At 42.4% G+C, this 15,165-nt stretch overlaps 1 protein-coding gene across 1 annotated transcript in view; it reads left to right on the top strand.

Moving 5' to 3' along the window:
• lhfpl3 (LHFPL tetraspan subfamily member 3) overlaps positions 1-15,165 on the top strand; it is a 29,775-nt gene that overhangs the window by 1,534 nt on the left and 13,076 nt on the right. The window lies entirely within an intron of this gene.

Raw genomic sequence — 15,165 nt, 5'->3', positions numbered from 1 at the left:
TTTCTGGTCCAGAAATTAGTCAGATGATTATAATAGGTCTCAATATCTTCTCTTATGGTGTTATACTGTTAAACATTTCTATTGAATCTTTTTTATCTAGTGTCAGCGATGCAGCTTGATATGAGTGTTTGTGTCTTCAGTTGCATGGTTTAAGATATAATGCTAATGTAGCTAACAAGTAATGGAAGTCTATAGCTACCAGATTAGCATTGGGTTCTGGGTTTCTGATTTTCTGCTCACAGATATTCACTAGCCTGTTTGTTCTGCAGATGTTGATTTGATTTACTGCAAAAACAGATATGAGAGCCTGGTGAAGTGTGTGTGTGTGTGTGCATGCTTGAGCTCTTACAGAGAGAAAATCCAATCAGCCTGAGTGTCTGATCTGCTTATGGACATCGAGCTGCTGTTTGAGATCGGATTGTGTTATCGTGACCTTTTAATAACAGGCGCTCGGTGATGATGTCATCAAAATAACTCAATACTCAAAACCCATACGATCCGATAGGTGCAAAAGTTTGTGCCCCCCTTGGTTTTTACATGAGAAAAAGTGTCACTTGCGCTTTGATTTTTACAATTTAAGAAATATGTATATTTTAAAAATGTTTGAGGTGAAATGTGGTGCATTCTGGAACAAGACACTGATCTAAAATCATAGATGGGGTAAGTGCAAAAGTTTGTAAAAACCTATGGGTTTTTACATGGGAAAAAATCATCTTTTATATTATTATCATTTTCTTTGGAATATAATTTATAGAATCCTATAGACTTAATCAAGGTAAAAAGAATATGTCTTTGTAACAGCAGGTTTATATTAAGGCTAAATATGTTATCCTGATGTTCTAATATGTTTCTATGGTAACAGCTGGTGGTCAGGGACTCAGTCCGGGAAGCTGTAACTTTAAGCAAAAACAGGAACTACTGTATAAATGCATAAAAATCAGGATGTGTCACTCTCTTGGATAAATATTAAATTGTAATCGTGGGTGAGATCATCGCCGCCCGTCATCGTTGACTCATTTCCTCTAACAGCAGCACACGCGGTGGTTTATTCCGTAGCGAAGGTGTAGCTGATCGTCGTCACGTGTGAAGAGAAATGCTGTTTCTGTTTTCTTAACATCTGCAGCCGAGTCCTCCAGGTGGAAACGCTGGCATGGTTTTGTGTGTGTGTGTGTGTGTGAGAGAGAGAGAGAAAAACACAACCCTGGAGCACTTTTTTTCCAAGCCGTCTGCTCTCTAGACGTTTCATTTCTCCTTCTGAAAGGCTGAAAAAAAACCTCTGCTGCCATTTCCCTCGTTCCCTCCAGGCTCCTGAACTCAGAGTGAGTGAAAGCCTGAGAGTCTCAGAGCGCTGGAGATGGAATAGTGTGAGTTCATATCTCACACTCGTCCATATTGAGGCTGCTGAGGAGATCAATCTCACACACATTCGCCGTGAATCTGAGTTTATTGTGTTTTCTGAAATACTGAAGTGTGTGTGTGTGTTGATGAACTGTCTTTTTGGTGTGTGTAGCACAAAACAGTTTATACAGCGAATAAAGGAAAGAAAAATGAGGATAATATAATTAAGAACTAATAATTAATTAGAGTCATTAATTAATGTAAGTGAATATTAGTGAATGGTTTCAGCAATTAAAAGAATGCATTCTGAATAGGGTGTGTGTGTGTGTGTGTGTGTGTGAGTAAGTATGAGATTAAACAACACACACGTTTTTACCCATCTTTCCCGATGCGCAAATTTCTGGAGCTGAGTGTAATTGTGATCACATGACCCTCTGGCTATGATTAAAGCTGTGTTTTTTTCACTCTCTCGCTTTTGTGATTGGTCAGTAATGTGCGCTGTTCCCAGCCCCGCCCACATTCCTGCGTTTTGAATGCTCTCGTGTGTGTGTGTGCTTTAACACCTCGGAGGTCTGAGTGATGGATCAGCTGAGTGATGTTCACAGCTCCTCTGTACCTGCGTCTGCTCTCAGTCTGGTGTGAAGCTTTAATTAGAGGCGAGGATTCGTTTACATTTTCCTCTCGGATCCAGAAACTAATACAACCATCACGAGAGCCGAAACACGAGATCGATGAATTCACATAATCACGTCATCGCAACACATCCGCCTCAGGAAGGCCACGGTGCCAATACTTTTATCTGTAGAGAAGGACAGAAATGTGGCTTCGTTTCAAACGAAATAATCTCAAATTCTCTTTTACACTCTGCACTAGGTAGAGCTCTAGGTAGAGCACTAGGTACGGCACTTGGTAGAGCACTAGATAGGGCACTAGGTAGAGCACTACGTACGGCACTAGGTAGAGCACTAGGTAGGGAACTAGGTAGGGCACTAGGTAGAGCACTAGGCAGGGCACTAGGTAGAGCACTACGTACGGCACTAGGTAGAGCACTAGGTAGGGAACTAGGTAGGGCACTAGGTAGAGCACTAGGTAGGGCACTAGGTTGAGCACTAGGCAGGGCACTAGGTAGGGCACTAGGTTGAGCACTAGGTTGAGCACTAGATAGGGGACTAGATAGGGCACTAGGTAGAGCACTAGGTAGGGAACTAGGTAGGGCTCTAGGTAGAGCACTAGGTAGAGCACTAGGTAGGGCTCTAGGTTGAGCACTAGGTAGGGCACTAGGTTGAGCACTAGGTAGGGCACTAGGTTGAGCACTAGGTTGAGCACTAGGTAGAGCACTAGGTAGGGAACTAGGTAGAGCACTAGGTAGAGCACTAGGTAGAGCACTAGGTAGGGCTCTAGGTTGAGCACTAGGTAGGGCACTAGGTTGAGCACTAGGTAGGGCACTAGGTTGAGCACTAGGTTGAGCACTAGGTAGAGCACTAGGTTGAGCACTAGGTAAAGCACTAGGTAGGGGACTAGATAGGGCACTAGGTAGAGCACTAGGTAGGGCACTAGGTAGAGCACTAGATAGGGCACTAGGTAGAGCACTAGATAGGGCACTAGGTAGGGGACTAGATAGGGCACTAGGTAGAGCACTAGATAGGGCACTAGGTAGAGCACTAGATAGGGCACTAGGTAGGGGACTAGATAGGGCACTAGGTAGAGCACTAGATAGGGCACTAGGTAGAGCACTAGGTAGGGCACTAGGTAGAGCACTAGATAGGGCACTAGGTAGAGCACTAGGTAGGGCACTAGGTAGAGCACTAGGTAGGGCACTAGGTTGAGCACTAGGTAGGGCACTAGGTTGAGCACTAGGTAGGGCACTAGGTAGAGCACTAGATAGGGCACTAGGTAGGGCTCTAGATAGGGCACTAGGTAGGGCTCTAGGTAGGGCACTAGGTAGGGCTCTAGGTAGAGCACTAGGTAGGGCATTAGGTAGAGCACTAGGTTGAGCATTAGGTGGAGCACTATGTAGGGCACTATGTAGACCACTATGTAGACCACTAGGTAGGGGACTAGGTAGGGGACTAGGTAGGTCACTAGGTTGAGCACTAGGTAGGGCACTAGGTAGAGCACTAGGTAGGGCACTAGGTTGAGCACTAGGTAGGGAGCAAAAACAGTGAACAGGAAACACATTAATAATAAACATTTTGTGAGTAAATTGAACTTTTCTGAAGATTGAATGTTTCATTATAAACTAATGGTTGTTGATATTAAAGCAGCAGTATGTAATAATTAGCGCCCTCTCCTGCCTGGAGAGAGAGAGCACGAGAGAGAGAGCGAGAGAGAGAGAGAGAGAGAAAGACGCAATAAACACACAGACAAGTCTTCATCTTTTTCTTCGTTTAACAATTAATTTATTTGCACCTCATGATTTCTTGTTGTTGAAAGAAAAGGGGTGGGGCTTAGCACATGTTCTCAAATGGGGCGGAGCTAAATTTAGTACTTGTTCTTGAATGTTGAATGTTACCAGAAATTATCTCTGCCCCATTTGAGAAGTGCTAAGCATTCTTACATTACTGTTACAATGTAAGCCTCTTAGTTCTCAGATGGGGCGGGGCTAATTTCTGGTAAAATTAAACAGAATTTTCTAGATTGAAAATGAGATTTTCAATCCATAAAATTGTATTGAACCAGAAATTAGCCCCGCCCCATTCGAAAACAAGTGCTAAAATTAGCTCCGCCCCATTCGAGAACAAATGCGAAAATAAGCTCCTCCCTTTTCCTTCAACAAAAAGAAATCATGAGATGTAAATAAATAAATTGTTAACAGAAGGGAATTTTCTTCTCTCCTGAAGTTTCAGTTTTTTAGCCTGAATACATGCAGACGTTCCATCCTTCAGTTCGAGCACGTTAGGCTAACACTGTGCTAATTAGCTCTAATAAAGCCCAGTTCCTCCCTACAGAAGCGCGAGTGTTAATCAGGAGTCAGCTATGGCTCTGGCATTAACACATGTCCTGGTTTGTCCTGTTGTGATTCAGCTCACCCTCAGCATCCGTCACAGGCCACTGACGCTATCAGAGGTCCAGCATTAGCCATTAGCAAGGAGCGGGTAATAATAGCCGTGCTCCATTAACCCCGGAGCGCTAATCCGCTCTCAGTCCGTAGGTTCATCCCACAGTGCCGAGGATTACGACGGACCTGATCATTTACGATCGAGGTCACCTTCATGGGTCCAGGTCACGCCGCTGATGACTTCAGTAAAGTGTGTGTGTGTGTGTGTGTGTGTGTGAGAGTGTGAGTGTGAAAGTAAAAGTGAATTTGAGTCAGAGTTTAAGAGAAAAACACATGTCTGTCTGCTATTCTTCCTCCAAGAATGTTTCTCTGCTTATTTTTGGTAAGATGATCACACAGATAGGATATTAGCGCTGGCTAGCATGCTAGGAGTTAGCTTAGCTGTAGCTGTAGCGTTAAAGGCGAGGTATAAAAATTATATTTACACATCCAACAGAGAACACCATTCAGTGAAGTCATTATTCAATACGATCAGACTGTAATGTTTCCAAAATAACGTTGCTACAACCTTCAATAAACATTTGCTGCAGTAGCAGTTTGCTTCAGAACATTATTAGAACATTCAATAAATGTAATGTTCTGCAAAATAAAGTCTCTGTAGCCTCCAGAAAATATCTGCTATGATAAGGGTTTGATTCAGAACATTATTAGAACGTCCAGTAGATTATTCCACAGTCCTTCCCACGTTATTAGAGCAGTTATTCTGCAAGGTTATGAGAGTAACATTCCTGCAACGTTTGATAACAAACATTTGGTAGCAACGGTTGGCTTCAGAAGGTCATTTGAATGTTCAGTATGGAATCGTCAAGTTCACACTGCAGTGTCAGCTGCTTCAGAACTTTATTAGAACCTTCAGTAAATACAGAACAAGTTCTCAGAAGGTCTGACTGAAATGTTTTGAAAATAACCTTCTTGCAACATTATAAAAACTTCAGCTATAAAAGCTTCAGAACGTTATTAGAACAAGTTCTAAGAAGACTGTTGCTACGACGTTCAGAAAGTATACAAAAAGTATCAGAAGTATTTGACAGGGCGTTTTTAGAAGGTTATCAGAAGATCCTTAGACATTTTCAGAAAGTTTTCAGAAGTTCATCAGAAGGTTTTTGGAAGATCCTCAGAAGGTTTTCAGAAGATCCTTAAAAGTTTTTAGAAGGTTTTCAGAAGATCCTCAGAAGGTTTAAAGAAGCTCCTCAGAAGGTTTTCAGGCTGCTGTTAATGAAATAATTCTGTGTAACTATGAGCTATAGAAAGGAAAATGCTTTTTTTTTCTTTAATGGTTTACAGAGAAACCTTGTGGAATCTAATCAGCTTTAGGATGGAGGTGATGGAGCTGAGAAAACGTTAGAGAAAAACGCTGGAGTCAGATCTGTAGGTGGTTTTAAGTCTCACTGAAAGGTTCTGGATTCCTGCTCATGGTTTGGTTCTGGTTGCCATGAAGCTTGTGTAAAAGTCTGTCTAGAGAACATTAGCAGAGAACATTCAGGAAATCAATTAAAATGTTACAAAAATAATGTTCCTGCAATGTTTGAAAAACATCAGCTACAGTAACTTCTGAAGATCCTCAGAAAGTTCTTTATGTGATTTTCCTAGTTTATGGAACATTGTGATGAAATATGAAATATTATGAAAACCTTCAGAGAACATTCTGCTAATCAGTTGCTAGCGTTTAAGGAATGTGAATAGAGGGTGTGTGTATGTGTGTGTGTGTGTGTGTGTGTACTGAGTGTTAATTAACATTTCCTTGAATTCTCCTCCTCCTAAAAAATTGTACATCTGGCCCAAACAGGCAGCACACACACACACACACACACATCCCCAGAGCAGACAGAAAAAACTCAACAAATAACATTAAAAAGACAAGAATCCTCAGTGGACGTGTCCTAAAACCAGATGGAAAGTTGGACTTGGGTTCTGCCTGATTAAAAACGTTCACATCACCGTGCCAAAAAAGCGCAGCGGAGTCGTGCAGACTCACAGCGGTCAACCGGAGCGGGCTGAGATTAGCGTAAACGCTTTCCATCATACTGCATGCTAAACACTCACTCGCTCGGTGTGGGGTTCTAGAGTACACACTGCACTAGAGAACCCAGTCAGACTCTACAGGGGTGCCAATATTTATGACACATCTCTGTTTAAAGACAATACATAATACAGGTCAGTAAATCAGTCACACGTGGGGAAGAGATTTAGCTTTAGCTGATGCTTCGTGTTGTTTCTCACACCCACCTTTTTGTGGAACCCTGGAACCTTCTGGAGAACAGAAACCGAATCAGATGTGTTCTTCAGCATGTGGTCATGTGACCAGCTTTGTTCAGTTAAAATGACGACTAGTTAGATTTTAGTGTTATTTACTTGCATTTTCAGTTACATGGTTGCTATAGCAACACTGCAGCTTCAGCTAAAGTGGACTCTGTGTGTCCTTTCTGTATCGGTGAAGGGGGCGTGGCCTCTGTATGAGTTTTGTTCGTTACAGTGAAGGAGACTGGAAGGAGACTGTCCTCACTCGCTCTGTCTCTCTTTTACGGTCAGAATGACCAGTGAGGAGACTGGAAGGAGACTGTCCTCACTCGCTCTGTCTCTCTTTTACAGTCAGAATGACCAGTGAGGAGACTGGAAGGAGACTGTCCTCACTCGCTCTGTCTCTCTTATACAGTCAGAATGACCAGTGAGGAGACTGGAAGGAGATTGGAGGAGTTAGTGCAGTAAATAGTGGCCATGTTGGTGTGCGTGTGTGAGTGTGTGTGAGTGTGTGTGAGTGTGTGTGTGTGTGTGTGGGTGTGTGTGTGTATTTGTGTGTGTGTGTATTTGTGTGTGTGTGATTGTGTGTGTGTTTGTGTGCGTGTGTGTGTGTGAGATTGTGTGTGTGTGTGTGCGTGTGAGATTGTGTGTGTGAGATTGTGTGTGTGTGTGTGTGTGTGTGTGTGTGTGGATTTTCAGTCAGACATCAGAGCGAGAGAGAGATTTAATGATTTAATCCTCATCTGGAGAGGGCGAGGATGAAGGACACAGCGGCCTGTCACTGCAGAGCTCCGGTCAGTGCTGCTGTCCCTGGAGCTGGTTCTGGAAATCCAGCTCAGTCCAGTAAATCTCTGTTTATTCCAGTTTGTGTAAATGTCCATATAAGGAGACACGTTAACGAGAACCTTGACTCACCAGCTTCATACAGATTAAACCAAAATGACGACAAATACGACTAGCTGTTCAAAAGTAATGGCAGGTGTGATGAAACCAAGTTTTAGGACATTTTTAGCTAGCTAGCTTAGTTATGTAGCTAATTTTATTATGGGACATTTTTAGCTAGCTAGCCTTGTTATGGGACATTGTTTAGCTAGCTAGCCTTGTTATGGGACATTTTTAGCTAGCTGGCCTTGTTATTGGACATTTTTTTTTGCTAGCTACTCTCTTTGTGAGACTTTTTAATCTACCTAGCATTTTTTGCTGTAACTACAATAATTTTGTTAGGGACAATTTTTACCCTGCTAGCTAGCCTCGGTGGGGGATTCTTTTAGCTAGCTAGCCTTGCTATTGGACATTCTTTTAGCTAGCTACTGTTCTTGTGAGACCTTTTAAGCTAGCTAGCCTTTTTTATGTAACTAATTTTGTTATGGGACAATATTTAGCCTGCTACCTAGCCTTGGACATTTTTAGCTAGCTGGCTTTTTTGTGGAATTCTTTTAGCGAGCCATCCTTGTTATTGGACATTTTTTAGCTAGCCACTCTTCTTGTGAGACTTTTTTTAAGCTAGCTAGCCTTTTTTATGTATCTAATTTTTTGTGGGATATTTTTTAACATACTACCATGGTTAGCTGGTCTGTTTGGGATATCGATATGTTCTGAGGTTAAATAGTTTGGTTGTGGGAATTTTTTGCTATCTACTGAGAGGTTGTGAGTTCAGATCCCAGGTCCACCAAGCTGAGCTCCTGAGCAAGGCCCTTAACCCTCAATTGCTCAGTTGTATAAAATGAAATCAGTTGTAAATTGCTCTGGATAAGGGCATCTGCCAAATGCCAGAAATGTAAATGTAAATGGATTAAACCAAAATTATGACTAGCTGTTCAAAAGTATTGGTACCCTGTAAAAGGAGGATGTGTCAGTCTCTAATCGTGTTATGATGATAACCTAATGGAAGGGGCGTGGCCAGACACATGGAACACCTATTATGTACATGTTACATCATCACAATAGAAAAAAATTCAGGAGAAGGTCACTGTTAGGCTGCAGCTAACTGGAAAAAAGTTAGGACTGTAAATAAAGCTAAAAAGTTATTAACTGTAACTAATCTCAATACAAAATAGAAATATAGCGATATAAAACAAATTTTATAAAAATATAGTTTATCAGGATTTTATTCCCACGAACGATTCTTGATAATACGGTTAATCTTCTCAAACCCGGCTGATGTGCTGCAATGGACGAGCTGCATTATTGCACCGCTTAGTCGCCATTTTGTAGTTTTCAGCTCTCGTCTCCTTATATGGAGTTTTGTGGGTGGGGCTAAATTTTAGTAAATTTAAATTTGTTAGTATGTAATTGTTATTCGTTAACTAATTTATTAGAGCTGAAAGCTTATATAAAAGTCTCTGTACAGAACAACACACACACACACACACACACACACTGAGTGACTGACACGTCTCAAGGTCTCCTGCAGTGCATGCCGGGAAAAGCTCTCATTATCATCATGGCTCTCAGCTTCACGTTATTAGCAAAGCTTCTACCAAACGTCTGTGGGTCTGAGGGACGATCTCGGCTGTCAGCTGCACGTGGCGGATTTTTCCAGAAGGACGGCCGCTGTGAGCAGTTAGGACATGCAGAGCAGGACAAACTCTTTGATCACAGATCAGGCTGAAAAAGCCGTGTCGAGTCTGCAGCACAGCGGAGATCAAACACTGTCTGAATGACCGTCTCCAACGCTGACAGTGAGAGAGAGAGAGAGAGAGAGAGAGAGAGAGAGACTGAGAGAGAGAGAGAGAGACTAAGACAAAGTGAGAGAGAGGAGGAGTTTGAGAGAGTGATGGACCCTCTAGATGTTCCACAGTGTTGGAGTGGACAGTCAGAACGCTTTCACTCAGTCATGTTTGCTGAAATCTAATCTCTGGAAGTAATAATTCAACAATGACATCATCAGGACTGAGTCTGGCAGACGGAGCAGTGAGATGGATGAAGGATGTGGTGCAGCATCTACAGTCTGGAGGCCAGAACGAGTCCCTGTGGAATTCTGACATCCTCCACATCAACACTTTATTACATCACTCTGACATCATCACTTTATTACATCACTCTGACATCATCACTTTATTACATCACTTCCACATCAACACTTTATTACATCACTTCCACGTCAACACTTTATTACATCACTCTGACATCAACACTTTATTACATCACTTCCACATCATCACTTTATTACATCACTCTGACATCAACACTTTATTACATCACTCTGACATCATCACTTTATTACATCACTTCCACATCAACACTTTATTACATCACTTCCACATAATCACTTTATTACATCACTCTGACATCAACACTTTATTACATCACTGTGACATCATCACTTTATTACATCACTCTGACATCAACACTTTATTACATCACTTCCACATCAACACTTTATTACATCACTTCCACATCAACACTTTATTACATCACTTCCACATCATCACTTTATTACATCACTCTGACATCAACACTTTATTACATCACTCTGACATCATCACTTTATTACATCACTCTGACATCAACACTTTATTACATCACTCTGACATCATCACTTTATTACATCACTCTGACATCATCACTTTATTACATCACTCTGACATCATCACTTTATTACATCACTTCCACATCATCAATTTATTACATCACTCTGACATCAACACTTTATTACATCACTCTGACATCACTTTATTACATCACTCTGACATCATCACTTTATTACATCACTTCCACATCATCACTTTATTACATCACTCTGACATCATCACTTTATTACATCACTTCCACGTCATCACTTTATTACATCACTTCCACATCATCACTTTATTACATCACTTCCACATCATCACTTTATTACATCACTCTGACATCACTTTATTACATCACTCTGACATCATCACTTTATTACATCACTCTGACATCACTTTATTACATCACTCTGACATCATCACTTTATTACATCACTTCCACATCAACACTTTATTACATTTTGGTGAACTAGTTTTATTATGGAATGTGTTTACGCTAACTAGCTTTGTTGTGGGACAGTTTTAGCTGAATAGATTTGCCTTGTGATGTGTTTTAGCTAATTAGCTTTGTTGTGGGACATGTTTTAGATAACTGCGGCTCACAGTCTCCGCTCTAATTCATCCCAAAGGTGTTCTGTGGGGTTGAGGTCAGGACTCTGTGCAGGCCAGTCAAGTTCCTCCACACCAAACTCACTCATCCATGTCTTTATGGACCTTGCTTTGGTCACTGGTGTGCAGTCATGTTGGAACAGGAAGGGGTCATCCCCAAACTGTTCCCACAAAGAGCATGAAATTGTCCAAAATGTCTTGGTATGAAGCTGAAGCATTAAGAGTTCCTTTCACTGGAACTAAGGGGCCGAGCCCAACCCCTGAAAAACAACACCTGAATTCAATGATCTGGAGGGGTGTCCCAATACTTTTGGCAATATAGTGTATATTGAGTCAGACAGAGATTAGTTTGGTGAAATTTCACAGAGAAACTAAAAGCCACATAAACAGAGCCACATGATCAGCAGGTCTTCATGAAATTAACATTTTTATAACATTTTGTCAGGTTTTTTTTGTGTGACTCATGAAAATAAACACCTTTACTGTCACCAGGCTCAACATATTGTATAATACTGTTAATTTCATTTATTTATTTATTTATTTATTTATAAAAACAACATACCAAATGAGCTTGTTTTCTCTGGGGTGCCAATACTTTTGGATTTCACTGTACAGGACACTGGGTCACTTGCAGGGGCTGGGATTTATTTCCGAACGGCGTAGCCGTGAATGCTAAACGTCCTTAACATGAAATGGAAATCTGAGTGCACTTGGCTCTTCCACAAGGTGACAGAATTCCGAGGGAAGCGGAATGTTGAGTGGGAATAACGGAAAACCACAGGAGGTTTATACACCACTGTTTATATCCTTCTGCTCTTCATGGGTCAGAGTGTTTGCAGTGGTTTATTTGTGCTAAAACACACACACACACAGACGTAGGTGACCTCCACAGTAACTGGATTTGCACACAGCTCGCCTCACAAACACTGTCCTCAGCAGTTGTCATGGAAACCACACACCTCTCCACTTATCTCTGGGCTGCGATTGAATATTAACCTCTGTCGAACACACACACACACACACACGTGTGTGCAAATGTGGGAGGGGGCAGGGGTGTGTCACTATGGTAACCTGTAGATCGGATGAGCTCAGGCAGTCATACACACACACATATATGACTCAGTGACTCAGTTACACTCCCCTAAGCATTACTCTTTCAGTCAGTTGGAACACACCGTATTCTGTGTGTGTGTGTGTGTTTCAGCGAGATTTAGCAGATGAAGCTTGCAGCACAGAGCGTTGAGGCAACGATAAAAGACTCGCTCGCCTTCATCCTGCATCTGAGGAATACTAAAACACTCCCATCAGCACACTTCAAACAACCGCACACACATACACACACACACACACACACACAGGAAAAGAGATCTGAATTTAGATGAGCTTCTTTGATGCGGAAATAAAAAGACAAGATTCTGCTCCCTGTTTAACACAGTGGAGAGGAGGATGTTTATTACACACACACACACACACACACACACACACAGATGCGTCATTCTATCATCACTGTGCCGTAAGGCGGCTGAACCGCTCCTCCTGCTTCACGCTGTACTTCCTGTTAAACACATCACTACATCAGCATCAGTCCTTACTTTATAATGTCATTTGAAAGAAAGAAAAAACAGGAAATATGACAAAATGAGAGAAGGAATAAAAGAAATCACATGAGAGAAGCAGAAGGAGTAAAAGAAAAGGAAAGAAAGATATAAAAAGGAAAATCACCTGCTGATTGGATGGCCCACTGTGACATCATCAAGAGGGAGACAGACAGACAGAGAGAGGGAGAGACAGAAAGAAACAGACAGAGAGAGAGAGAGAGAGAGAGAGACAGACAGAGAGAGACAGAGAGAGAGAATTTTAAAAATCCTTTAATGAGTTAAAACCATTTTTACCATAAAGCTACACCACTTTACAATACCAATGGGGGTAGCTTTCCCACTAGAGCATAGCGCCACTAGACCCTTGAACATCGTCACCACATCTACTGCAGCCTTGTCTAACATTTTGTTCTTTCTTGATTTCCAAATAGCTAATTTTGCTGTTCCAGACAAAAAGTTCAGCAGAACTATGATATGTTTCTGTCTCACTTGAATATTTCGGCCCAAAAATGAAACACCGCAAAGAGAAAGTACCACCTAGAACCGAAAACCAGTGTTCTAGCAGTGAGAAGAGATTTTCAAGCCGCTTACACTCTACAAAAAGGTGAAAGAGAGACTCTGCTTCTGAACAGAAAGGACAACCCTCCCCAACACTAGGTTCGAGGTGCACCTGATGTCTGTTCGTGGCTATCACCCCGTGTACTATCCTCCATTAGAGGTCGCCCATCCGTTTATTGATTGGGCGTTTGTACAGGGACCATCAGCAGCCTTTAGGGGAAGACTTGTTGCCAAAAAACTCAGTCCATCTGCTGGCTGGAACTCCCACCAAGGACTGTGCATGACACACCTTCACACAGAGAACGTACAGAGCATTCTTCCCGGCCATCTCAAAGGTGCTCAATACTGGAGTAGCGAAAGATAAGAGTAACCTCTCCTCTCTCCACTCCTCCACAGCAGCACTGATGACAAGTGTAGGGAAGTCATAATGGCCTCCCTCTCTCCACTGAACAATGGCCTGTGCTCCCTCCAGGAACTCTTGATGCTCTGGAGGCAGTGATCTCCATATCTCTGCTCTTAGTTGGCCTAGTATTCGATGTGATCTAATCCCAGTCCTTTCCACAAGAGCTGCTGGGAATTCTTGTGACCTCATGAGAAAGAGGTGTTTGTCAAACCCCATTCCTCCTGCTGTCTTCAGAAGCATAGTGGCTGTATCCTGCCAGGCAGTGTTCCTCTGGTATAACAGTCTCTGAGCAGCTTGAAGTCTAAAAGTCATTATCCTGGACCTGATGTCCACCAGGCCCTGTCCACCTTCTTGTACCAGTAAATAGAGTACAGACGCTCTGACCCAGTGCTGACCTGACCAGAAGAAACTCACCAACTGCCGCTGCACTTCTTGCACAAGCCCTGCCGGTGGTTGAAGTACACTCAATCTGTGCCACAGAATGGAAGCAGCCAGGTTATTGGCAACTAAATCTCTCCCCCTGTAGGACAGCTGGGGTAGCGTCCATTTCCATTTAGACAATTTGGTGCACACCCTCTCCACTACGCCCTCCCAGTTCTGCTTCTGAAAGTCATCTGTTCCTAAGAAGACACCCAGCATTTTTAACCCATTTCTGCCCCAGTCAAGGTTCTTGGGTAGCCTTGGTAGATGCCCTGGTGATTCCTGACCAGCCCATAAAGCCTCACTTTTGTCCCAGTTTACTTTCGCAGAAGATGCTAACTCATACACCTCCAGCGCCTTGGATAAAATGTTGATGTCCTGACCATACATGATAAAAACAGTGACATCATCTGCGTATTCAGAGATTGTAACCTTTGGGCCCTGCAGCCCCCCAAAAACATGAAAACCAGATAGTCTCTTCCTGAGATAAAACAGATAGTGGTTCTATTGCTAGGCTATACAACTGTCCAGACAAAGGGCAACCTTGCCTAATTCCCCTTGAAACTGGTATTGGCCGAATCAGTCCTCCCCCTACCTTTACCATACATGATGCACCAGTATATAGAAGCTGTACCCAGTTTAAAAAAGTCTCTCCAATACCAAAGGCTTTTGGTATTTCTTCAAAAAGGTATGTGTGATTGACTCTGTCAAATGCTTTTTCCTGATCAAGAGAAATTAGACCAACAGTTTTATCAAAAGTTTTGCATATGTCAAGTACATCGCAAACGAGAAACAGGTTATCCAAGATTGATCTGCCTGGAATACAGTATGTTGGATCTTTGTGCATTACTATATGGAGGTATTGCTTCAGCCTATTAGCTAGATATTTTGAAATAATTTTGTAATCCGTCGTCAAGAGTGCAACTGGTCTCCAGTTTTTCAAGAGAGACAAGTCCTCCTTTTTTGGCAGCAACGACAGCACTGCACGTTGACAGGAAATGGGTAAAAAACCGTCTCTGCTGCATTTGACAAGAACTTCATAAAAATTACTCCCAATGCAGTTCCAAAACAGTTCCAAAGTCCGATGGTAATCCATCAACACCGGGTGACCGGCCTGAAGCAAACTGACTCACTGCAGTGGTGAGCTCCTCCAGTGTGATGTCGCAATCCAGAGCCGCAGTTGATTCAGCGTCCATCCAATGAAGTCCATATAAAAGTTGTGCAGTGTTGTGCAATCACTGTTCTCTGCAGTGTACAGGGTGGAATAAAAATCCACTGCATGCTTGCACATCTCTGTAACCTCAGTGGTCACTCTGCCTTCAGTTAGGTGGAGACAGACTATCTGTTTACGTTGAGCTGTTGTGCTCAGAGTGTCCGTATCCACACGGGTTGTGAAACGAGATCTCACTAATGCTCCCTTCACTTTCT

Source organism: Hemibagrus wyckioides, linkage group LG19 (genome assembly GCF_019097595.1).
Source record: "Hemibagrus wyckioides isolate EC202008001 linkage group LG19, SWU_Hwy_1.0, whole genome shotgun sequence".
Lineage (NCBI taxonomy): Eukaryota > Metazoa > Chordata > Actinopteri > Siluriformes > Bagridae > Hemibagrus > Hemibagrus wyckioides.
Note: the sequence above shows the minus strand (reverse complement) of the source record. Positions and strands in the feature narration are given on the sequence as shown.